Source organism: Martes martes (assembly GCF_963455335.1).
Source record: "Martes martes genome assembly, chromosome: 2".
Lineage (NCBI taxonomy): Eukaryota > Metazoa > Chordata > Mammalia > Carnivora > Mustelidae > Martes > Martes martes.
Genome location: NC_137889.1, coordinates 144,953,600 through 144,979,919, shown reverse-complemented (window position 1 = coordinate 144,979,919; position 26,320 = coordinate 144,953,600).

Below are 26,320 nucleotides of genomic sequence, written 5' to 3'. Positions count from 1 at the left end.
GAGTTCATCTAAACCAAGCTCCAGGGGCACTGGGTGGCTCAGTCAGTAAGTGTCTGCTTTGAGCTCTGGTCCTGATCTCAGGGTCTCAGGATCGAGCCCCACATGGGGTTCCCTGCTCAGTGGGGAGCCTGCCTCTCCCTCTCCCTCTGCTGCTCCCCCCTGCTTGAGATCTCTCACTCTCTCTCTGTCAAATAAATAAATAAATTCTTTAAAAACAATGAGCTCCTAACCTGTGATGAAATTTCTGTTTTCCACTCCCACTGGACACAAAATACACAAGGGAGAAACCTCTTAACACACTGGGTTCCACTCAAAGATATGAACACACACCATATGGCACAGCGTCTGACACACAGTAGGTGCCCAAAAACGTAGCTCCTCTTTCCTTTCCCTGGGAAGTGCATCTTTCAGAGCACCTGGTGGGGGTGGCTGCTCAGTAAGAATGGTCTAAGATCCTGGAGACCGGATGAGACAATCCAATGAGCACCTGCTGTGGGCTGAGTGTGTTCCCCTAAATCCATATGTTGAAGTCCTAACCCCCCAGCCCCCAAAAATGTGATTATAACTGAAGATAAGGTGTTTAAAGAGGTATTTAAGGTTAAATGAGGTCATTAGTGTGAGCTGTAATCCAGTCCGATGGGCATCCTTATAGGAGATCAGGACACAGAAGAACATGTGAGGACATGGGGAGAAGACGGCCATCTACACGTCAAGGAAAGAGGTCTCAGGGGAATCCAACCTGCCCACACCGGGAGCACAGACTTCCAGCCTCCAAACTATGAGAGAAGACATGTCTGTTGTTTAAGTCTCTAGTCTGGGATTTGTATATGGTAGCCTGAGCAGACTGGTACAAGCCACAGACAGGAGCAGGCTGACTTCCCATTTATTGAGCTGTCATTTTACAAATGAAGGCCTTGTGGTTCCGAGAGGTGAGGAAACTGCTCAGTGTATTCCAGGGGCCTTCTGAGCCCATCTCCTGCTCCCAAACCCCAGGCCCTTTGCATTGCATTGGTCATGGCTAGAGCCAGGTCCTGAAGCAGAAGTGGTCAGAGTAACACCTTTGGCAGGGAGCTTGACCAGGAGAACACCCCCCACACCTGCCCCCTCATAGCCAGCTCCCTCCCAGATCAGAAGTCTCCATCCATTCAGGAGGGTGCCTTTCTTTCTGGTAAGCTCTGGGGAGGGTACCTGTAGATTCCTCCCAGCACCCCGGCTCCAGGGAAAAAAATGTGCAGGACCATTTCCTTTGGGGCTTGTGATTAATCTAAAACCAGCCCTCATGAGAGCAGCTACAGGAATAAATCCTGAAGACGTTTATCCTGAGAATTCCAGGCCTAATTTACGGCTGCTCCAAGCAGCATGGTCTCACCAGCCATTAGCATCATTATAAGCAGAATAGCGTCTCCAAGTCCCAGAGCATAAACACCTGCTGTCAACTGGGCAGGGAGAGGGTGTGGCGCCTTAGGGTTGGGGTAGGGGTGAGGGGAGGCTCTGCTGTGCTGCCAGTTACCTTGCAGCCCCCCTCCAGAGGACCTGAAGCCACTCTTAATCAACTTCCATCCAAGATGGGATTTAACCTAGTCAGCCCCCAGAACTGCATCAGGCCTTGAATTTACTGACAGCAACTTGTAGGACCAGATAGAAACCCATAAACAAACCCAATTAGGAGGGCTTTCTGTCTTGTTAGATAAAGATGCACAAAAGGCCAGTCTGAGGCACCGCTGTTGGCCACTGTTGCCACAAACACGTCTGGATTCCTGAGAGAGGGTTCAGTTACTTGGGGCAGCTCAGGAGTGCCACAGGGACACCCGAGAAGGGGAATGGAAGGAGGAGACAGACCTGGACATGAGCCCTGGTTCCCTATACACAGATGAAGGAGTGTGGGCAGGGCCAGTAACCTTTTGAGGTGACTCTGAGTGTTCAGGGTTGGGGGGTGGGGTCTTATGTGGACACAGGAGGTTCCCAGACAGACAAGCCCCTCTTCTTGGTACAGTTGTCTTTCTAGAACCCTCGTCCTTCCACCCTCCAAGTGATTGTCAGTAACTGATGAATGCATTCATTCACCGCTCAGTGCACTGATTTATTCTGCAAAAGTGTGCTGTGTGCCTGCCATGTGCTGGTGTGCCATTAGGCTCTGGGCAATATTCCAAATATTAGGCCCCTCCTTTATCATTCGAATCATTTGAATGCTGCTCTTTGACTCCTGTTGAACAAATAGGTAACATTAATAATAATTCTTGAGTAGTTTCCATGGCCAGAACATTTATGTCAGCGCTTCCCCTTTCCAACAGTCCCTGGAAAAACTGTTCTCCGTCCTAACCCCGTTTCTACAGCATAAAAAGCCCCACTGGTTATTTCTGTTCTGAAAAGCTCTTAATCGACTCCATCCCCTCTCTGAGCCCTTTCTTCGACTTTCCCTCAATATCCAACCTGGCCGGTTCACCCCAGGGCAAAGAAATCTGTGGGAGTATTTCTGTTCTGAAGATTGCATAGGAGCACTGCCTAAATCACCTGCTCTGACCAGACCCACCTCCACTTCCAGGCCATGCCCATGTCTCCTTCATGGCCATGCCCATCTCATCTTCCACTAACTGGCTCCCACTCCCCGCGTGGACTTTGATGTATTTTTCTGCACACAACATCCCGATGCCCATTTAGACTAATTCCCTTACCCACAAATAAATCTGAAAATGGCTTGCCCAAGGAGACAGCAGATATCCCATACTTCTTAATCCCATCATTACTGCCTTCCACCATCATCAAAGAAACACATGTACACTGTAGGAAACTGGGAGAGAATGTTAAAAATTCAAAACACTAAGAAGTTCCTATGCTTCATTCTGCTATCTCCTTCTTTATTATTATTTTTAGAAAATTTTATTTAAGTAATCTCTGTCCACAAGGTGGGGCTTGAACTCATGATCTCATGATAATGAGTTACATGCTCTAGCTGTTGAGCTAGTCAGGCATCCTGGCATCTTTCTTCTCTCTCTCTCTCTCTTTCTTCCTTTCTTTTGAAGATTTATCCATCTATTTTAGAGAGAGAGAGAGCATGAGGAAGTGGGGTGAGGAGGGGCAGACGGACAGGGAGAGAGAGTCTCAAACAGATTCCGCACTGAACACAGAACTGGATGGGGAGCTCCATCCCACGACCCTGAGGTCACAGTCTGAGCAGAAACCAAGAGTAGGACACTTAACGACTGTGCCACTCAGGTGCCCCGGCTTCTTTCTTTATAATAGTCTATTTTTTTTTTCTTTATGAGCTTAGTAGTAGTTTAAATATACAATTTTGTGTCCTGTTTCTGTAATAAATGATCTTACATATTATCCATTTCTTTATAATGATTTTATAAATCTCGTTCCCAATGGATGCATAGTAATCCCTGCTGTGGATGTCCCATCATTTCTTAGCTAGTCTTCAAATTTTGGGCATTTAAATTATTTCATGTAAACAGATGAATATAACTGCATCAGTCTTTGCCTGTATTTTGAAAAATTTCCTAAGGATGGATTGCTCTAAGTAGCTATACAAAAGTGAAAGATCACCAACCTTTTTATTTTTCAATGGTGGTAAAATATATATGATAGTTACCATTATAATTGTTTGTAAGTATACACTACAATGGCATTAGGTACCATTATTATGCAATCTTCACCATGACCCATAACTTTCTCATCTTTCCAAACTCAAACTTTGTGTCCATTAAATACCGACTCCCATTTCCCCCATGGCTGGTACCCACCATTCGACTTTGTATCTGTACACGTTTGACTACTCTAGAGACCTCGTGTAAATGGAATCATATAATGTTTGTCCTTTTGTGCTGGCTTAATTCATTTAGCATAATATCTTCAAGGTTCATTCATGTCATAGCATGTGTTAGAATTCCCTCCCACTTATGTGAAGAAAATGGAACTCTCGTACACAATTGGTGGGAGTGTGATTGGTGCCGCTGTTATGGAAAACAGTTTAGAGGTTCCTCAAAATATTGAAATCCAGAAATCCCACTTTTAGGTATATATTTGAAGGAAATAAAACCAGCGAGTATCAGATATTTGCACTCCCATGTTCATTGCAGCGTTAGTCACAGTAGCCAATGTATGGAAACAGCCTCAGTATTGGAAACAGATGAATGGATAAGAATGATGTGATATATATATCATATATCTCTCTATATATACATAAACACACATAATGGAATATTTTTCAGTCATAAAAAAGAAGGAATTCTGCCATTTATGATAACGTGGATGAACCTAGAAGGATTTTGCTAAGTGACATAAATCAGACAGAGAAAGAAAAATACTATATGATGTTACTTATATGTGGAACCTAAAAGGGAAAAAAAAAAAAAAAGGCAAACTCCTAGAAATAGAGAGTAGCATGGTGGTTGCCAGGGCCTGGGAGTTGGGGAAATGGGGAAATGTTGGTCTTTGGGTATAGATTTCTAATTATAAGATAAATAAAGTCTGAGAATCCAAAAGGTGACTAGAGTTAATAATTCTGTACTGTGTACTTGAAATTTGCTAGGAGAGTAAGAACTTCCGTGTTCTCAACACCCAAACAAACACACACACAAAATAACTATGTGAGCTGATAGGCTAATTAACTCGATTGTGGGAAATATTTTGCAATGTATATCAAATTGTTACACTGTACCCTTTAAATACATACAATTTTATTTGTTAATTTTACTTCAATAAAGCTGGAAAAGCAAAGCAAGGCAAAACAAAACAAGACAGAAACAGAACGCAATGTCTTGATAACAAGGAGGAATGATAAAGGCCAATCTAATCCCATTTCTGGGGGTAAAAATTCTCTGTCAGCGAAACTGTGTTCACAAATGGAGGACCAGAGGTCAGCCTTAGATCAGTAGCTGATCAAGTCTTATGTTTCCAGTTGAATCATTAAAAAATTATTTCAAAATTTCTAGGGTGCCTGAGTGGCTCAGTTGGTTAAGCGTCTGCCTTTGGCTCAGGTCATGATGGGGGGGGGGGGCAAGAGGCTAAACCTGGCATTGGACTCCCTGCTCAGCGGGGAGTCTGCTCTGCCTCTCCCTCTACTTGTGCTCCCTCTTTATCTCTCAAATAAATAAAATCTAAAAAAAAAAAAAAAAAAGAATTTCCTTCCTTTTTAAGGCAGAATATCCCATTGTATGTATAGACCACATTTCATTTATCCATTCATGCATCGGCGTTTGGGCTGTGTTCACTTCTTGGCTACCGTGTGTAGTGCTGCTTTGAACACTAATGTGCACCAATCTTTTAAATATTCTTGATAAGCTTTACCATCTGGAAAAGTTATACCAACGAGCCTGTCCCCTTGCAGTGGGCATACTGTACCTATGTTACTATATGCAGCGTTTGATGGCGATTTTCAAAATAAAAGACCTGTGAATGTTGAAGGGGGTGCTGTGATTAACTTCAAAACAGGAAAAGGCGTTTATCTACTTACCTGATTATCCACGCTTCCCCCGTACACACTCTTCTTCCCTCCATTTACCTACTCACCTACATATTCATCTGTCCACCCTCCTATCCACCTGTCCACCAGCCCACCCACCGGCCTATCCACCCCACTCATCCAGCTGTCCAACCTTCCATCTCCCCATCCGTTGTATTATTTCTACTTCTGGCTTCCTGGGACTCTCATGTACTTGTTTATAATACAACAGAATAGAAAGAGAAGAATATCTAAGGATCTTTCTCTCCGTCCTCCTCGATTCCTCCAGGGGCATCTGAAAGGTTATGCTATCTTGGCTCTCAGTCATCTCCTCACTCCCTAACCCTGGCCTCCAGTCTTTTTGAAATTACGTCACTGAATCTGTTCTGTGGGGGTTAAATGTCTTTCCTTCCTGGCGCAGCCCAGCTTCCAGTACGTTAGGAACTGTGCTCACTTCTTTTTTTTTTTTTTTTAAAGATTTTATTTATTTATTTGTCAGAGAGAGTGAGCACAGGCAGACAGAGAAGCAGGCTCCCTGCTGAGCAAGGAGCCCAATGTGGGACTCGATCCCAGGACGCTGGGATCATGACCTGAGCCGAAGGCAGCCGCTTAACCAACTGAGCCACCCAGGCGTCCCCTGTGCTCACTTCTTAATGTGGACTTTCGGCCTCACCAAGATACAGCCCTACCTCTGTTGTTTATCAGGCTGGGGGCTTAGAGGCAGCTGCCTGTGGTCCTGGCGGGGGGCGGGGGGTGGTGGTGGTGGTTTTACGGGGCACACTGCAGAGGAGTTCCTAAACTTTGAAATATCTCCCCTTGGCAGACAACACCTTGGGCCTAGAACTAAGAGAATTAGGAGGCATTCACAAAAATTTAGGGCTAGTTTTACATCTGCAGTGTTCCACTTTGTAAGGAGAGATGGGAGGTGTTTGTGTATGTTTTCTTTTTTTTTTTTTTAAGATTTTTAAAATTTTATTTACTTGACAGCAAGGGAGAGCACACAAGCAGGGGGAGCGGCAGGCAGAGAAAGAAGCAGACTCCCCACTGAGCAGGGAAGCCCAATGTGGGGCTGGATCCCAGGACCCTGGGATTAGGACCTGAGCCAAAGAGGGACACCTAACTGCTTAACCAACTGAGCCATCCAGGCGCCCCTGTGTTTTCATGTAAATGTAAATGACAGGCATATTGTATGGGGACATTTCCAAGCAAAGAATAGAAAACCAAAATATTTACAGCTCAATCAATTCCCTAGAAACCACTCTAAAATAGACACAGGAAGAGAGTCCTTTTCAAATAAACAGGATAAATAATGAGGAAAAAGAAAAGGCATTTTAGAATCAGGTCTAATTGGCATCTAAAATGAAGTCAGCAATAACAAGCTGGCCCCAGAGGGGGCTTAACAAGTAATGAGACTTTTAAAAAACTAGTTTCCCAGCTAAAAACAAACTGAAGAGAAAGGTTCACGGTCATTGAGTTGCCGCTCACGTCTTAGAACGCAGACACTTCCAGAGACTGAGGGAGGTCTGTGCATCCTGTCAGCTGGATCCCGACATCCCCTGGGAGGGGAAGGCTCTTGGGCTTTGGGCAGGTGGCCCCACCACCTGAGAGCGGTACCGCCCCTCGGAGCCCTATCAGTCCAGTGGGAACTTGGGACAGATGTCCTTTTCTAAGATCTAGCTCAGGACCAAGACGACAATAGCGCTAAAGAGGTCCAGCCTGGGACACCAGCCTTGAGTCCACACACCCTCTCAGCTCCCACCCGCCCTGGAGAGCTCCAGGCTCCTACCTCTGTTGGTGACACATGACCGCAGGTGGCCTTAGGACCATCGTGCCCTGTCCGGCTTCCAGAGGCTACACCCAGGGCACGTGTATTTTAGAAACACGACTTTACTGCTTCGCATTGCTCCCTTTGCTAAGTACTCACCCAGCTTTCCTGGAGCTGTTTCAGTCTTTGGTACCCGACGATCCAAAAGAAAAAAAGGAAAAAAAAATGTAGTTGATTTTAATTTTCTCTTTTCAAATGACCTTTGGAGACCGAGATGGGTCAGTGCTTGCCCTCAGAGAGCCCACATCTTCCCCTTGCCCCACCGGGGACAAACTGCCACAGCAAAACATTTCCAGAACTTTCCAGAAAGGTTGTCCGCTGCCCCTTCAGAGATTCTCACAACCACTGCTTCTCCAGGGGAGGAAACTTCTTTCCTGGAGTTATCAGCCTACTGTGGATAACAAATGTCACAGTGGTCCTCAGGAATGGAACCTCCCGAAGTGTTCTACCCTTTAGTGTTTGTTTTTTTTTGTTTTTCTAATTCCCTCTTTCCTTCTCTCTTTTCTTATTCTTAAATTCTTAAAAAAATGGTACTTGTAATAGCGGATTCTTTATGAGTAGGATCATATCTGTCTGTCTTAAGTCTTTCCAAGCATCTGGCCTCCCTCCCCACAGAAAGAAATTCTGGCTTGATAAGAATTTCCTTGGCATTTCCAGCCGGGGAACCTCCTTCTGCAGACACTGTTGGCAGGAGAGGGTCTCCCCCTCTGCTTGGGGTGCGAGCAGGCGTTGGGATGTGGGCGCTTTCCTGGGGGAATATTTAAATTTAAATCAGCCACTAGAATGAAGCCAGTGACCCGCCAGGGATGTTTTGCCTTTGAGGTTAAAAAACCTCTTGCGTTCCTATTAGTGCTCCTGAGCCACATGTAGTAAAGTCTGTAGAAATATATTTTCACAGGCAGGAGATCCCCAGGCTAAAATGTAAATGCCCTACCTGAGGGCGCTTCTCACTCAGGCTTTTGAGAATGAAGATGTGAGAGGAAATCGCAGGTCACTTTAAAACACGCTTATTACTCTAGGAAAAAAGTCCTTGCTGAATTCTTTAGATTCTCGAAGCAAAAATGTCTGAGCTGCATTAACACTCCCTCCCTTCCCCTACCCCCACTGCCCCTAACTTTGGTCACTTCCCAAGTATGTCTAGTCTTTTCCTTAAAAACAAGAGATTCGTCCTCCTCTTCCATTTGTGCGACTCAAGCTGGCAATTGGGAAAAGCTGTAATTACAGAAAACATCAGTACAGCTTCCTACTGGGGACACAGGATTCCTAGCCCTGTAGCTGTTTCTGGCACTCTCTTCTCACTCTTCCTGCCCTCCTAAAGGCCCACGGCTAATGTCTGTCTTTTAGGCATTGTGAATTGAGTTTGATTTGCGTGTAGCTGAAAACAAAAGGAAAGGTCTTAGGAAACATACTTTGCAAAACCCAGACCTCCCTTGGCAAGATGTAAGGGGTGTGTTTGGCCATTGAGGTCTGGAGCGGGCTGGTAGTTCTCAGGTTCTACACACGAGGGCGCTTTGGGACCCCATTGTACACAACCCTGAGGACTGCAGGGCGTTGTGTGGGATAAATTTTAGTAGAAGTATTTCATATCCAGACCTGCTTATTCTTGGCAAAATGACTTCGGACCACAATTAAGAAGAGAGAAAGTTATATTCCTGCACGTTTTTTGTCTTCCTTGTATGTTTGCCTTCCATGGCTTCGTTTCTTAGAGCCTTCTAAGGAAGGAATCAGTGCTGTCCAAAAGACTTGGATCGTTTACACAGCCAGAGTCCACTGTGGACACAACTTGGAAATGGCCCAAGATTGCCATCCCATCTCAATATGTAAGTAACCAGGTGGTAAAGGTTCCAACATGAACTGTACCTCCTTCCTGTTCATTCTTATCTCATTAAAACCATGTCCGCGCTTACCCTCTGCCCCAGACTCAGTTTCTGGAGTAGAGCTAAGCCAGGCTTTGAGAGAAATGACAATGAGATTGAATTCATTCCCACCAAGCCATGAATTAATCACATTATGCCTACCTTAACCCTTTCAGAATTAAAAACAAAACAAAACAAAAGAACAAAACTTAATTCCAGAGAAGGTGCCAAACTTTAGGCTATAGTTTAAATAGAACTCAAACGTTGGTTTAGGTACAAGTCATTATGTTAGATAGCTGTGGGCTCAAATCCAGATTTTATCATATGGTGACATTGGGAGAGTCACTTTTCAATAATGGACTCAGCAAATATTTATTGAGTGCCTACTGTGTGCAAGGCACCAGGGATGCAATGATGAGCAAAACCAGACAGGGACCCTCTTCCCAGGAACTAGGGGGAGAGGCTGACGTAAAGCAGTCATAGAAACGCAGGTAAATTCACGATAGAGGTAAGTGCTACTATGGGGGTTACCAGCGATGTTCTCCAGAATCCGTTCCTTCATTCCTCGTCAGACACATGGCAGGACTGCATTTTCCCATCCCCTTTGAGGTTAGATGCAGCCATGACTTGCTTTGGCCAATGAGATGTGAGCATGAGTCATGCACAGGAGTGATGAGTGAGGGCTGTGAGGGCTGGTGAACCATCTGCCACATTCCCTCCCCACTGCTCTGGTCCGCGTGGGAGCATGGATGGAGGGGGAACTTCTGTGACGCCTGGCTCCCAGGGTGACCATGAGGAGCTAGCCCCGCCCCCTCCCCCGGCCAGCCCACAGTGAAAACATAGTATGAGAGAAAGCTCTTGGAAACCATTGAACTTTGGGGCTTGTTTTTGCTGCAGCAGAGCCTGGCCTACACTGACTGATAGAGCTCTGGTACACAGGTACGTGGTGCCATGAAAGTGATTAATGGAGAATAGGCGGGGTAGAGGAGGGCAGGAAGTTAGGGGAATGTCTCTGAAGATACGTCTGAGCTGTGATCTGAGGAACATATGGAGGGGTCCTGGAAGAAAAGCATTCCAGGTTTTGGACAGGGTGAGAAATGTAGATGGAGGGTGTCTGGGTGGCTCAGACGGTTAAGTGGCTGACTTTGGCTCAGGTCATGATCCCAGCGTCCTGGGATTGAGTCCCCATCAGGGTCGCTGCTCAGCAGGAAGCCTGCTTCTCCCTCTTCCTCTACCTGTCCCTACTGCTGGTGCTCTCTCTCGCTCTCTCAAATAAATAATTAAAATCTTTAAAAAAAAAAAAAAGAAATACAGAATGGAGAGAATTGGATGGATTAACCTATTTGAGCTAGTTGACAAGATGGGCTGATAGGTTTATTGAGAGGGGAAGTAGTTGCAGAGGGAGGGCTCTCAGTTCAGAGCCTGACATACAGTAGGTGCTCAGTGCATAATAATAGCTAACACTTATGTGTACACTAAGGGGTGTGCATATATGAACTCATCCAATCCTCATACCATCCTATGATTTAGGCACCATTATTTATGTATTTTTTTAAGGTGTTTTTTTTTTTTTTTTGAGAAAGAGAGAGAGAGAATGTGGAAAGGGAGGGGCAGAGGGAGAAGCAGACTCCTCACTGAGCAGGGCCCGGTTCCAGGTCCCCGGGATCATGACCTGAGGCGAAGGCAGGCATGTAACCAAATGAGCCACCTAGGCATCCCAACTATTGGACCTTTAATCCAAGGCAAGGACATTAAAAGGGTCAAGGGAATAGAAATCGGAAGATGTCTTTGGAGAGAGATGTTGGTTCCGAGGACTGGAATTGGGGAATGCTGCCTACAAATCCCAAAACTGGTAAAAGGGCACCCTAAGGATCACCAGAGGGCTTGCCATGTGCCCCTATCACTCGGACAGAGCATCAGCACTTGCTGTTGCTGGAGGAAGCTGAAGGGACCTGTGGCGACAGAGCAGGTGTCCTGGCCAGCTGCATGCGGGGGCAGAGACCGTGGTACCCACCATGAAGGATGTTCTCCTGTCCCTTACCATTCTTCCTTCTCTGTGCTCCGGATCTGGTGGGGTCAGGAACAGCAGCCAGCAAATAGGGGAGTCAGTAAGTGAGGGAGAGAAAAGCATTATGAAACCCCCCTTCCCAGGACAGGTGCCAGGTCTGGAGCCTGCCCAGGCTGGGGAGTGGTGAAGTCCCAAGTTTACAGTGAGTCTCAACATTGGGTTATTACCTGGGATTTGATCTTTGTGCTGAACTGAGACCGTGGTTGTGACTTACAGGGGTGGTGGAACTTTCTACTAGGTAGGAGGGAGCAGAAAAGGCCTGCATGGATGATGGGGGTTTTCGCCAGCAGGAGATAAAGGACAGGTAGAGGGGAGTGTAAAAAACAGAACCACAGTCCTCTTGCTGATGGAGCCCATGAGTCTGTCCTCTGTGTTTGACGCTCTGGTGATGTGATTTTGTGCTAACATGTGTCATTCTTGAATTAGTGTGTGTCACTCCTTACACCCTCTGCTCCGTGAAGACAGCACTGTGTCTGTGTTGTTCACTATTTTGACACCCCCCCCCACCTCCCTGGGGCTGGCACATAAATTTCAATGAGATGTGGTGAGAAAATGGATGAAACACGTAGCTGTCCAAATGTCTGGGTGCCTGAGCATTTATTTCTGGGTGTGCACTGGTTGGGACCTGCGAGGTGGGGGCCTGGGCCTCAGTGATGGCAGCAGGTGCCTTCAGGTACCACCTGCCTCAGGGGCACAGGTGTACTACTTTACTCAAGTAAGTGGGACCCGGCCAGACACCTGCCCACCCTGACTCAGCTTCTGTATTTGTAAGACAAAAGGGTTTAATGACCCCTCCCTCAGGGGAGGAGGGAAGGGCCCTGGGGCTGGCGGGGTGGGCCTTTGGGTCACCAGCTTCTGCTCCATAAATTGACAGCTGTGTGACCACAGACAAGTCACTATGCCAGTAACGCTCCCGGAGTGCGTACAGTGTGCCAGAGGTGTTTGCATGCTTTACAGACATTAACTCATGTACTTGTCATGACAGCTTTAGACTATTCTGGTCCCCATTGGATGGTGGAGGAACCGGAGGCACAGAGAGGTTCCGCACCTTGTCTGAGGTCACAGAGTGAACAGTGGCAGAGCTAGTCTAGGAACCTGTGCTCATCAGCTCGGGCTGCTGCAGCAAAGTGCCTCAGACGGGGACCTCACACACCAGAAATGCCTGTCCTCACAGTTCTGGAGGCTAGAAGGCCAAGAACAAGGTGTGGGCAGGGCTGGTTTCTGCTGAGGCCTCTCTCCTTGGCGAGCAGGTGGCTGTTCTCTCCCTTTGTCCTCACCTGGCTTGTCTCTGAGCCCTCTTCTCAGAGCTGGGCTCTCTTCTTCTTATTCCAAGGATACTAGTCCTCTTGGATCAGGGTCCCACACTCATGACCTCATTGAACCTTAATGACCCCTTAAATGCGCCATCTCTGAATAAAGTCATGTTGGGGGTTAGGGCTTCTCCATATGAATTTGAGGGGAACAATCCAGTCCACAGTAGCCCCCAGTGTGCTCCAGATTTGAGGTTCCTACACCCCCCCCAACCCCGGGGCTCTTTTCTCTTCATCTCATTTTTATCCCATATAAAGGGATAACTGTTATGTTATCTGTATGAGAAAGTTGTCAGAGCACAAGATGAGATGATGTATAAAAATATAGAACACTGTTCAAATATGATGAGATTAAAAATATAAACCTCAAAACCCACAGAGATGAGGATGTGCAGGTTGATGTTGGGGACCGTACGCTGGCTGGCCTAGTTAGAAAGATACGCTTTTTAACTGTCTCTTGAGACAAATTCCAATAGTTAGCCTTCTCAAGGATATCTGTCTCCTCTTGCTCACTCCTTCCCATCATCCTCCTTGTATCAGGCTATCCTCTAGAACTCACTCAAGATTCAGCCTCAAGTGTTACCTCCTACAGGAAGCCTTCCTGGATCTCCCTAGACCCCATCTCCCTCCAGCCCTTGTGTCCCCTTGGGGACACACAACACAGGTACTCAGATGGGCTTCTACTCTGCAGCCTCTCCTAAGACCAAAGCTCTGTGGACAGAGTGTGGACAGCGTGTCCTCATCTATTATTTTCTGTTGGCTATGGGGTCTGTGCTGTGCCTGGCACACAGGCTTTGAGGACTACAGTGTTTGGGGAAGTGGCCTGCATTTCGTCCTTTCCAGCATACTCCTCCATTCCGGCAGACGCTTAACCGACTGAGCCACCCAGGCGCCACAAAACACTTCTCTTTTCTGACTTCAAAGCATAGCATGCCCTCCCTAGAAAATTCAGCAATTTGAAGAATCATGTGCAAAATCCAGAGCTGTGATTCCACGACCTGGATGTTTTCTTTAAACAAAGTTCCTTGCTCCCCTTTCCCCCTGCACATCTATTTTCTTGGGGTGACTCTCACAACTCTATGCAAGCAATTTTGTGTCTTGTTATTTTTCTCTTTTCTTCATACTCTGTCAGGCATATTCACACATCGTTAAAATGGCTTTGTTAATGCCAATTTCATTGACAGCTTCACATTCTGTTGTGTGGGGTGTTCTTTATTTTCCCACCTTTATTCCTGTTATAAACTCCTCATTTTCACTGTGTGCTCTTCTCCCTGGCTCCGCTCTGCTTTCCCTTTAAGCGAGCCACCTATTTATTTTGCAAGCCCACAAACTGTCAGGATGCTTTGTTCTTAGAGAATCATAGAATTTTATGTGTGCGTTTTCTTTCATCCTGAGGAACTCCAAGGCCTTGAAAGGAGGGATCGCTCGCCAGAAAGTGACTTTGCCTGGGAACCAAATTTTTATTGATCCCTGGTGAGTGAGTAGGCATAAAGTATAATCAGCCCCATCGACAGATGGAAACACTGAGGTGCAGAGAGGCTGTCTGCTTCTCCCAGGGTGACATATGCATTTTGATCGTGGGAAGTAGTAGGAACCGACTCTTTTCTTCCCACTGGCTGATGTCCTCGTCTACCAAACTTTCATTAAAAGTAAGTGCCTTAGTTGTTTTTCTCTTTCATTTAAACAAGGGCTAAATAAGGTGCCTCAAAACCACAACATTCTTTATGAAAAGCGTTCCAGGGGGACAGGCTGGAGAGCATGCTGTAGACATGCGGCTCTCTTCAGTATCTCGATTTGCACATTTCTATTTGCTCCTTCTTTGTGTCTTACCCCTAGACTTGGCCATACTGTCTCCTCTGCCTGGAGTGTTCTGCCTGTTCGATCTCATAGTAAATCAAGCTCTGGGATACATCTTAGAAGTCACTTTCTGTGGGAGACTGTTCTGTGTCCCCAGGTTGGAGTCCAGGGCCCCTTCCCCATGCTTGTCTCTGGTCATACCTAGTTGTCACATCCCGACCCCATCTGCTGTGTCTTTCCCACCACTGAACTGGGCTTCCCAAGCACAGTCCCCAGGACAGAGATGGCACACAGTAGGTGTGCCAGAATGAATGAATCTTCATGGTCACAAAGGTCGACTGTGTGGATTTTGGAGGCCATAAAATGGAAAGAGACAAAAGGAGACAGAAATTTTAGGAGAGGAGAAGATAAAATGAAGTCAAATGGAGACAATTGTAAGTATGCTAAGATATCCAACCGGTTCGGACATCTGACCCACGTGGCAGGCAGCTTTCTTACCATAAAGGACACTTGCCTGTGGTTCATCCACCCACGTCGTATGTGTTGGTCCCAGTGAAGTAGTCCCTGGTCTGCCCTCTGGTAAGACCACATCCAGGCTGGTCTCATTTGGGAACTTTGAGCCGGGTGATTCCATCAGGATACCATGACCTTGTGGGGCCATTTGTAGGCAGCCAGATGGCCTCCCTCTGGGGTAAGTGTTTGCTTAGCACCTGTAGTAGCCAGTTTCCAAACCCGGCCCCAATGACCCTCACTTCCGGGTGTTCATGTGTAAGCCTCTCTGCTTGAGTGGGGGCTGCACCTAGAGACTTGCTGGTAACATTATGATAGGATAAACATGGGGGAGCCTGCGTGGCTCAACCAGCTGAGCATCTGACTCTTGATTTTGGCTCAGGTCATGATCTCAACGTTGTGAGACTGAGCCCTGTGTTAGGCTCCACACTCAGTGGAAATCTGCTTGAGATTCTCTCTCTCTCTCTCTCTGCCCCTCCCCTGCTCTCTCTCTCTCTTGAATAAATAAATACATCTTTAAAAAGAGAATATGGTAAACAGGATGTGATGTCACTTCTGCTGTTAGGCTCTAAAAGACTGATTTCCATCTTGCTAGTGCATCTTTCTATTGACTTCCTGGCTTGCTGCCTTCGATGAAGTCATCTGGAACATACGAGGGGCCCACCAGGCAAGAAAGTGAAGGTGCCTTCCAGCCAACGACCAGTGAGGAGTGGAGGCCTTGGTCAAAGGCTGCGAGGACCTGAATGCAGCCAGCACTCCCCGCATGAGCAGACCCTTCCCGGGGGAGCCTTCAGATGAGACCACAGTCCCTGGGCTGGTACCTTGGTAGCATCCAGTAAGAGACCGTGCAGAAGAATGCTCAGCTAAGCTGTGCCTGGATTCCTGACCTACCGAAACCACAAGATTACAAATGCTGTCTCAAGATACTAAGTCTTGGAGTCATTTGCTATGTAGCAATACATAACTAAGATAGCACCCATTCTGTGCCATTGACTTCAGTGCTTTCTGAAGGCACCTCACATCCCTTTGCACCCTTTGCATGATCTTCCCCACACTGCTACTTCTCAGGGATAGACAGATAAAGACTACATTTCGCAGACTCCCTTGCATCCAGGATTCTGGGTGTAATTTATGTTCTACCGACAAGATGAACTGATGCAACATTTTTAAGGCAGAATTTTCTTCTGTGGCAATGGCAGCTTATGCTCTGCTTCTCAGTTCCAGGGTGTGGGGATGCTGGGGCATCAGCAGGGAGTTCCTGAACTCCAACAGGGAGTTCAGAATCAAAGCAGTGATAAGGTGACTTTGAAACCAGAAATCCAGCAACAGTTCATTACTTCCACAACTGCAGCCCACCCAACAGTTTTGTAAACACCTATATCTTCATACTGAATACCTTCCTGAAAATATATTTAGACACGTTTCTGCTTCTTGCACTGAACTCCGCTGATACAGTCATTTACTGTTCAAGGCCCTGGGGTTACAGGTGAACCTGACATCATTCCAGACCTCAACATGCCCACACTCTAGTGATGGAGACAGAAGTTAGAAAGTACTTTCATTCTTACATAATTGTTTCCTAGCCCCCAACCCAGGGTCAATTTGTTATGAAGTTATCAAAGCAGACACTTCACTTGCATAGGTCCCTTCCCAGGTTCCAAGAGAGGGCTTGCAATTTTGTTTTCATAATCTTGTGGAGTGTTTTTCCTTTTTTAAAAATACATTTTATTTACAATTTTTTTAAAAGATTTTGTTTATTAATTATCTAGAGAAGGTGAGTGGGGAGAGGAGCAGAGGGAGAGGGAGACAGAGAGTCTCAAGCGGACTCCATGCTGAGTGCAGAGCCCACCATGGGGCCCCATCTCACCACCCTGATATCATGACCTGAGCTGCAGTCAAGAGCTGGGCAGTTAACCAACTGAGCCACCCAGGTGCCCTGGGGTTTTTCTTTTTTTCTTAATAAGCACCTCCCCAGGAATTGTATAAGCTCCTGGCCCCCTGAAACGTGGATCAGACCCTGGCTCTGGGGAATCCCATCCACTTGATGGCTTAGCCTGCCCACCTTGTGCTGGAAATCTCTTAGCCGCATCTAGTCGGCCAAGACTGAGCTTCATAGCTCTACTTGAACATCACTTCCAGGTTGTCTTCTGGCACTTTAAACTTAACCTTCCCTTCACCCCAGGTGTCATCTTTGGTTGAGTGACATTACCATCCACACATTGGCCCAATCCAGACACATGGGGTCATCACTGATGCTCCCTTCTTGGTCCTACCTCATTCATGGGACTGATATGCTGTAGAAAATTTGTGAGAGTAAGTGAAATAAATGAGAATGAGTCACACAGGCAATTCTGTCCCCAGAAGGGTGGCCTCAGAGGAAGGAGCTGCCTGCACCTGGGACACAGAGAATAGCATCCACCTGAGTGACTCCAGGCAGGAGAACATGATGTGTGGGGTCTGGAAAATGATCCCCAGGTCTAATCCCCACTGCAAGGCAAGGCTAGAACTGGAAATCGGTATCATCAGGTAAGCATCCAGATCATTAAAATGAGGAGGAACCCAGTGACAGGATGAGCTGAAAATGACTGGGAATTGAGGACAGGGTGTCTTGGAGTTCCCCTTTGACACGGTACCTTTACTTACAGGGTTGTGTCTAAGGGCAGTTTCCCCCAAAGCAGATACCGAGGTGAGGACTTGATTCTAGTAATTCATGCGGGCAATAATCCTGGGGGAGGGAAGTGATGCGGGAGTGAAATGAACAGGACTCCGTTGTGGTCAACCAGGACCCAGTGCAGAACACCCCCCAGAGTTGCCCACAGTGGTTGGAGCCCCAGGGGATTTATCCTCCAATGTTTGTCTCTTATTGCTTGAGGGTGGCTCCTAGAGTGTCACTTTCCAGCACTCCTGGTTTGCTCCATTTGTCAAGCCAGGCGAGTCCCTGCAGAGAGGGAAGTCCTTTGGTGTATTCTGAGGGCGTCTGCAGTGGCCTCCAGGGTGCCAGGTGTGATGGTGGGGCACTGATGTCATTTGTGTCAGGGACTGCTTCTGGTGTCTTAAAGGCTAGACTCCTTCCCTTTGGTGCAAGCAGCCAGTGGTACCTACCTACTCACTCTGTCTGGTGGGCAGTGAAGTGCACTGAGTGGCTGACAGCGGGAACAGCAGGAACTATGGAAGGAGCTCACTGGCTCTGAGTCCAACAGACCAAGATGGCAGATGCTGCGGCCTCAATGATCTTCCTGCAGCTGGACTCCCACCTTCCCCAGTTCGCAGCTCCTGCTTGCCCTGCATATGCTTCCTTGTCCAGAGCAGCTCTTTCAGGGTGCAACAACTGTTCTGCGTGGGCAGCAGGAGTCCCTGTGGCCCCCAGACATGGACACGTCAGCGTCTTTGAAGTGCCCTGGCTGGCAGAGCTCTCTGCTATTGTGGGGCCCTGTGGTTCTCTCCTCTCAGCTCCTGGAATGACAAGCTTGCAGGAGGCCCCGGCGGCCTTGGCGGCCAGGCCAATGTTTAGACAGTTTCTTCTGCTGTTTGAATAAGAGCCTCAGTGGGACTGCATCTCGGCTTCACCTCCCCTCCTGTGGCCGGGCAGACTGGCTGCCCAGCATCCGGAGCTGCTTGTAAAGTTCCTCTCAGCGCCCACAGAAGCTTTATAGGCAAGGAATCTTCCAGCGGGCTTCAAGGTTCCCCGCCACCTCCTTTTTAGGCAGGCAGCTGCTTTTTTAAATGGCCTTCCTTTGACACTTAGGTGTCAAGGCATCTGAGCCCTCAGGATGACTTTGAAAAACCCCCAGTCCTGGGATTTGGTCTCCTCCACAGCAGCCATAACCCTAAAAGACAGAATGAGCCCTACATGTTATTTAGGCTCAGAGAAATTCAGTGACTTTCCTCAGGTTGCACAGCCAGTTAGTGGCAGAATTTGGGGGAGAACCCAAGCTTGTTGATTTCAAGTCCTCCAGGACCCAGGTCAGTGAGAGAGCTTTAGAGTCTAGGTGAGTGCAGGGCTCACGTGGACCCACTATCCCACCTTTGTGGGGATTCACGAGAAGTCAAGTAGAAAAGGCTGTGAAATCCCCCACAGATGCAGCTGACTGTGATCACATGCTTTATTTGTCTGTGGGATCTGGGAGCCAGCAGGAGCCAGTGTGAGAAAGAGGCTAGGTGCCCAAGTCGGCAGTCAGAGGAGTTCTGATCTGGGTTTCTTGACTGGGTGGCATTAGGTAAGTCCTTAGTCTTTTGTGCCTCAGTTTCCTCATCTGTAAAAGAATGATAGTCAACCCACTGAGTTAAGTTAGTGCTAAGCACAATGTCTGGGCCACTTAAGTCCTAGTAAACATTAGCTGTGGCTATTACTGACATTATCGTCATTGTTATTTGTCATCTTCATGAAGGTTCAGTTACATATGACATTAAATAAAGGCTCAATAACAGATAACAATGATGATTATTGTTGCCAATAGCAGTATTAAACCAGGCACTGTGTTCCTGGTCCCCCAGGTGGAGTGGCTATCCCACAGGAGATGGAAGTCACAACCCAAGTGATAAATGACACCAGGAAACTTGAAGGGAGGAGGGGAAGGGTGGAAATACCCAGGGCTTAATTAACTGTGTGGTCTTGAGCAAGTCACCTCCTCACTTCAGGGATTTGTTCACTTGAAGAGGAAGAGGTACATTGAGCTGATCAGCCCCTCTTAGTTTTGAAATTCTGTCCATCCACCCTTCCACCCACCCTCCATCCTTTTATCCACGTCTATCCATGTATGCACCCAGGCATCTCCTATCCACCCATCCCCATCCATCTATCCTTGTGTCCATGCTTTCCATCCACTCATCTCTTCTTCCATCCAGCATCTATCTATCCACATATCCATCATCCACCTATCCATCCACCCATTATCCATCCATCCATCCACCCAACCATCCATCATCCATCCATGCATCTACCCAACCATCCCTCATCCCTCATCCATCTATCCACCCATTCATCCATCATCCATCCATCATCCATTCACTCATCCATCCATCCACCAATCCATCCATCATCTATTCACCCATCCATCCATCCATCCATCTACCCATCCATCTACCCACCCGTGCACATGTGCATCCACCCATCCCTTCCCCATTCATTCATCCACATACCCAACCATCTACCCACCCACCAACTATACATCTATCATCCATCTACCCACCCATCTGTTCACCCATCGGCATCTATCCATTCATCCATCTACGCATCTACCCATCCATTCATCATTGATCTACTCATCCACCTATCATCCATCTACCCACCCATCCATCCACCCATCCATCCATCCACCCATCCATCCATCATTCATCCATCTACCCATCCACCCATCTACCCATCCACCCATCCATCTACCCACCCATGCACATATGCATCCATCCACCCCTTCCCATTCATTCATCCATATACCCATCCACTATCCATCTATCATCCATCTACCTATCCATCCATTCATCCATCCATCCACCAACCATTAATCCACCCATCCATCCATCCATCCACCCATCCACCCATCCATCTACCCACCCATGCACATATGCATCCATCCACCCCTTCCCATTCATTCATCCATATACCCATCCACTATCCATCTATCATCCATCTACCTATCCATCCATTCATCCATCCATCCACCAACCATTAATCCACCCATCCATCCATCCATCCATCCACCCATCCACCCATCCATCCACTATCCATCCAGCATCCTATGTGCCAGGCCCTGGGCTGGGAATCATTAAACAGATGAAGGGGCCTCTAGCCAGGGCATTACTATTGAGGAGTTTGCAGTTGGGTCCAACTTCCCACAGTTGGTCAGTGGGCCAGGCTTCCAATCTCAGGGGTATCTGATTCCCAGAATCACTAGGCCTCACTGCACCTTGACCTTGTAGCCCTTCCTGCCTTCCTAGGCTATCAGACAAGGGCTGGGGGTTCACACCATTCTTCTGCACAGCCCTTTGTCATGTGCTGAGGTCTCTACTCCACATGCGTTTCCACTTCTAAACCTTATTCACTCTTGCGAGGCAGGGCTTCCTAAATGTGTTAACTGGGCAGAGGACTGAAGTTCAGAGAGGTGAACAGTTAGCCCAGAACGTCCTCCGTGATATCTGTCCCAATGCCCTTTCAAAGATCTGGCCTCTTCCCTCCTGGGCCCTGCACTGAGATCCCCACACTGGGTTCAGATCCTGGCTTTGCATCCTGGAAGAGTACATTGGTCCTGTCATCATCTGTGAAGTGGGATAATAATGGTCCCCATCTTATAAGGTTGTTTGGGTATTATCTGGCATAAAGCAAGTCAGTGGTACATAGTAAGCTCTCAACTATCAGTTATTATAATTATTATGCCTGTGATATTATTGTGCCTATTATATTACTATACCCATGATATTATGCCTATCATATATTACCTGTCATGGCTGGACAGGTCATAGTTCAATTTTAAGAAGAGGATTGACTGCTCAGTATTTTATGGATGGATGGATGGATGGATGGAAGGAAGGAGGAGGGTTCCCCCTCAAGGCCACAGTCAAGGCCAGTGTGTTAAAAGCTTGTCCACAAATGTGCAGTCTGAGGCTCCATCTCCCATCATGTGAGGTGGGCACTGGGGCCACAGTTAATTTCTTTTACCACAGAGTGGCAGGCATCAAGGCTCATTAACCTGATGAGTCCATGAGCCGGCAGGATTTGTGTAATCTTGTTTTCCCTTCAGCTGGCTTCCCAGGATGCCATTGTGCTCACGCGGAAGCCCAGTCACTCCATCAAATTTCCTGCACCAGGAGGGGGCCCTCACTTGCCTGAATCCTGCTTGCTCACAGGAGAACCCTACAAATCACCTCTGTGCTCAGGTCTGGCCAGGTGCACCTCGCCTCCCCCAGCCTCACTCTGGGTCTGTCCTGTACCCCACAATCTCCAAGACACTTGTAAGTATGTGTGGAACTCTCAAGCTGCACAGAGCTGAGACGGAAAGGGAACTCCTGTTCCATGAATGTCTCCATGTGCCAGCAACTTTATTCACACCATGGGGTCTGTCCTCTGGCTACCATGTGGGGATCTCCTTCAGGGTGACTCTGGAGGCTGCAGGGGCTCTACTGAAACCCCAGGGGATGGAGCAGCACGGGGTCACAGAGGGGCCTTGGGTTTGGGGCTGTGGCCCCCACTCCTTGGTTCCAGAGACCCTGTGCAGTTTTCCTGTCCATGCTTTCTCATCTGCGAGTCCAACGCCCAGGAGTAAGAAGCAGAAGATGAGACGATGGCACATAGTAGGAGCTCAGAAAATGTTGGTTCCCCTCTTTCTTACTTGTTCGTGGATTCATTCAATAGTTTGGAACTTGCTAGATGCCAGGACTGGCAGCTGAGCAGTGATGGGACAGATGTGAATGATACCTCATGAAAGCTATTATTTAATTGTAAAGACAGAAACGATATTATACTAATAATTTAGGGTCGCCTGGGTGGTACAGTCCGTTAAGCATCCAACTCTTGGTTTCGGCTCTGGTCATGATCTCAGGGTTGTGAGATCAAACCCCAAGTCATGCTCTGTGCTCAGTGGAGTTCACTTGAGATTGTCCCTCTCCCTCTGTCCTTCCCCCCCCCTAAAATAAATACATCTTTAAAAAATAAATTACACTAATAATTGAGTAGTTGCCAGTGTGATAAGTACTATGAGGGGGCTCAGAGAGCAAACCAGGGGGACTCATCTTATGGGAGGGTTCCCCTGGGGAAGGGTCTTCTCAAGAAGGTCAGTTTTGTTTTTTTTTTTTTTTAAGTAGGCTCCAGGCCTAGTGTAGAGCCCAACATGGGGCTCACACGCACAACCCTGAGCTCAAGACCTGAGCTGAGATCAAGAGTTGAATGCTTAACTGACTGGGCCACCCACATGCCCGAAGAAGGTCAGTTTCAAGCAGTCTGATCTGCAGGTTGAGGGGAGTTTGGCCCTGGCAGGGTGGGGTAGCTCCCAGCAGAGGGGCAGACTGTTCCAGGCCCAGACAGGGCCCAGAGTCACGGACAACAGGGAGCAGGGGCTGAGGGAGGAGGGCAGGGCAAGTGGGCAGGGCCTTTGTGCTTCATGAAAGGCTTTAGGAAATATTCCCCACATAGAGCTCTATTTACAAATCACATTTCCCCCATAAAATCCATCACATTTTATTCTTATGGATGTGGCTGGCAATATCCCCTTGGACCTTCTGATGTGGGTGTTTGCAAACTGTACTTTCATTTTTCCACAGTCTGTGTTGTGCTACATTGTACAAAAAGCACAGATACATTGTGGTCCCGGTGGGCTCTGGACAGGCTGCAGAGGACTGAGAGCAAGGGCACAGAAGAGGGTGAGGAAGTGAGGGTCTGCCTCTTTGCAGCCCCTGTGAGTCCCTGGATCATCCCACTGGTGCTCATTTCACAGAGAGACTTTGCTGTTTCGGGTGCTGGTTTCACTGAGCCCCCTCCATGCCACCACCTGGTCGGCATTGAACTTTAATGCCTCTGGCATTGAACTTTAAGCAGACCCTCTGTGCTAGGTCAGTAAACAATGCGTCATTCCTATGGTGATAACTTAATGCATCTTCCAGTGACACCGGGCTTGGACTTCTGGGAGTTACCAGGGTCACAAGGGAGGCCAAGAGCTGTGTTTGGGTTCATGTCACAGAGAGGGGCATGGTCAGAAGAGTGTCCACTAGATAAAGTGAGCCAACCTTTGGGTCTGTCTAGCTCAACCGTCAACCTCTCACACACAGGATTGTAGAGCTGGAAGGGACATGGTGTCATTCCAGTCCGAGCTTCTGTGTCTTTGTCGATGAGGAAACACGCCCTGAATGCTCAGTGAATAGGAGGTGAGGTTGGGGGTGAGGTGGGGCTGGAGTCCAGGATTTCTTGATCCCATCAGGTGGGTTTTCCACCTCCACTCAACCATGTTAGCATGGACTTAGCAGAGGCAGCCACGTCCCACTTCACACCTTTCCTGGATCAAATGTCCGTACAAACAATCCTGGCATGAGACCCCTCATTAAATGACATCCCATCTCTGGAACTATTCTTTAAGGAAGTCTTGATTTTAGGTTTTCAGCTCTAAATCCCTCATGTGTCAAGAGAGATTTCACGCTGAAACTTGAAACTAGAGCAAGACTGGCAGGTAAGAAAGCCCACATCCAGTAGGGGCTGCTGGTTGTGTGAAGTTGGGTGAGACAGTAAGGTCTCTGGACCTCAGTCTACTGCTCTACAATAATAACGTTTCTCTTCCCCTTGACCTCACGAGGAGAAGCTCCCGTGGCCCTTTATTCAATACACATAGATAGTAGGTGGGGAATGACAATGATGGTTTTCATGTGAACGGTGATTTTTCTAAACATTAATATGATCAAGTGACTCCTGTTATTAAAATTTAGCAGTGTTTTTTTCTATCGTATTCCTTCCTTCCTTCCTTCCTTCCTTCCTTCCTTCCTTCAACACATATTGAGCAACAGGTGTGTATGTGCCAGGCACTGGTTTAGGTACCAGGGACTCAGTGAGGAACCAAACAGACAAAACTCCTGTCTTGTAGGGGCGCCTGGGTGGCTCAGTGGGTTAAAGCCTCTGCCTTCGGCTCAGGTCATGATCTCAGGGTCCTGGGATCGAGCCCCACATCAGGCTCTCTGCTTAGTGGGGAGCCTGCTTCCTCCTCTCTCTCTCTGCCTGACTCTCTGCCTACTTGTGATCTCTCTCTGTCAAATAAATAAATAAAATCTTTAAAAAAAAAAAAAAAAAACTCCTGTCTTGTGCTTAAAGTATTGCAAGGAAGACCAACAACAGACAAGCTGAGGAAGTAAAAAACTCAGTATTTAGGGGGTGTGTGAGAAACACAGGATGCCTTTGGGCCCAGAGTGAGGGCATAGGTGATAGTCTAAAATGCAGCAAAGGACTGCAGACGTCAAGCCTCACTGTTTTACTCAGCATGAAATGGAGATGCTCTGGAGGATTCTGAGCAGAGGAAAGACACAATCAGATTATATTTTCACAAGATCGCTTGGATGGCCAAGGTTGGAAACATACTACAGTGAGGGCAGGGTGGAAGCAGCAGTCCCAGCTGGAGGGGATGTGGGCTGGGACCTGGCGGGGTCGGGAAGGTGGTAAGAAACAGCAGAATGTGGTGCTCCGGTTATTTGCCCTTGGTTGCGTCTCCTGAGTGGCTCCCGTGGTTTTGTAATTGTGGTGTGTGAGCTCAATTTCTGTGGACACACTTTGCAACTGGGGCTGAGGGATGCATTCCATGGGGATTTTGCAGGTGCTTCCTCCAGGTGCCTCAGACACCACCTCCATCAACACTAGGCTACCAACTTAATTTCTAAAACAATGAAAAAATACTGATTCATGGTCATAGTTAGCTGACCTTTTTGGTGAATTTGTCTACTTGGGGTTCTTTGAGCTCACGGAGCATTTCACCACTAGCACAGAGTATGAGTGCAGACAAGCTATGGGCATGAGTTCTTAAAGGATGATGTGAGAGAGACCAGCATGTCGGTCCGCCTCTCTGGGCTGGTGGGAGGGCTTTTCCAACCTGTCCTTCACTGAAGTTTAGTCTGTTGATGGTGCCTGCTTTTGGTGGGCTGTTCAATTCTCCTTTGCTGTCACCTGTGGGGCGTAGGCCTTATCTCCTGACCTGGCTACCTACTAACACTCCAGCCTCTAGATTGGCTAAGCTCTACACCTCCCTCACCTAGGGTGGCCACTGGGCACCTAGTTCTCATTTCCTGCCTCACTTTTGTGCCCTGGACATTTCCTTTATTGGTTTTTATGACTTCGGTTCTGCATGTAAGGGAAGTTCTGTAGGCCTCTCTCCAGCAAACTGCAGAGTCCACCGTGTTGCCAGAAACCTGCCTGATCACCATCAGTGTCTTCCAACAGGGCTGCTTTAAAGTCTATGAGCATCAGAGTCCCCTTGGGAATGTGAAATGAATAAAATGTATGTTCCTTAGTTTCACCCTGGACTGATCAAATCAGAATTGTGGAATCTGAGACCACACATTTTGAACAAATGCCCAGGATGGGTCTAAGGCACATACACCTGTGAGAACCACTGCTCGTTTGGCAGTTGGGGTTCATCAGCTGACCGAGCAAACCCATGGGCCTCACCTGCAGCGTACCTGCACTGCACAGACTTAACAGGATATGGAAATCAATAAGATGTTCTTTCTCTTCAAAGGGCTCATAGCACAGTTCAGGAGTTGGCCAGCCCTTTCTGTAAAAGGGCAGAGAGTAAATATTTAAGACTTTGTGGGTCATATGGTCTTCTTTGCAGAAGCCACCATAGACAATATGTGAACAAGTGAGGGGGCTGTGTCCCCACACATTTTATTTACAAAAGCAGGTGGAGGGCAGGCTGACTGTGATTTGCTGAGCTCTGGTATAGTTCAAAGAGAAACATGCAGGGAGTGGGGGGCGGGCCTGGTTGGCCCAGTCCATGGAGCCTGTGACTCTTGATCTCCTGGTTATGAATTCAAGCCCCATGGTAGGTGGAG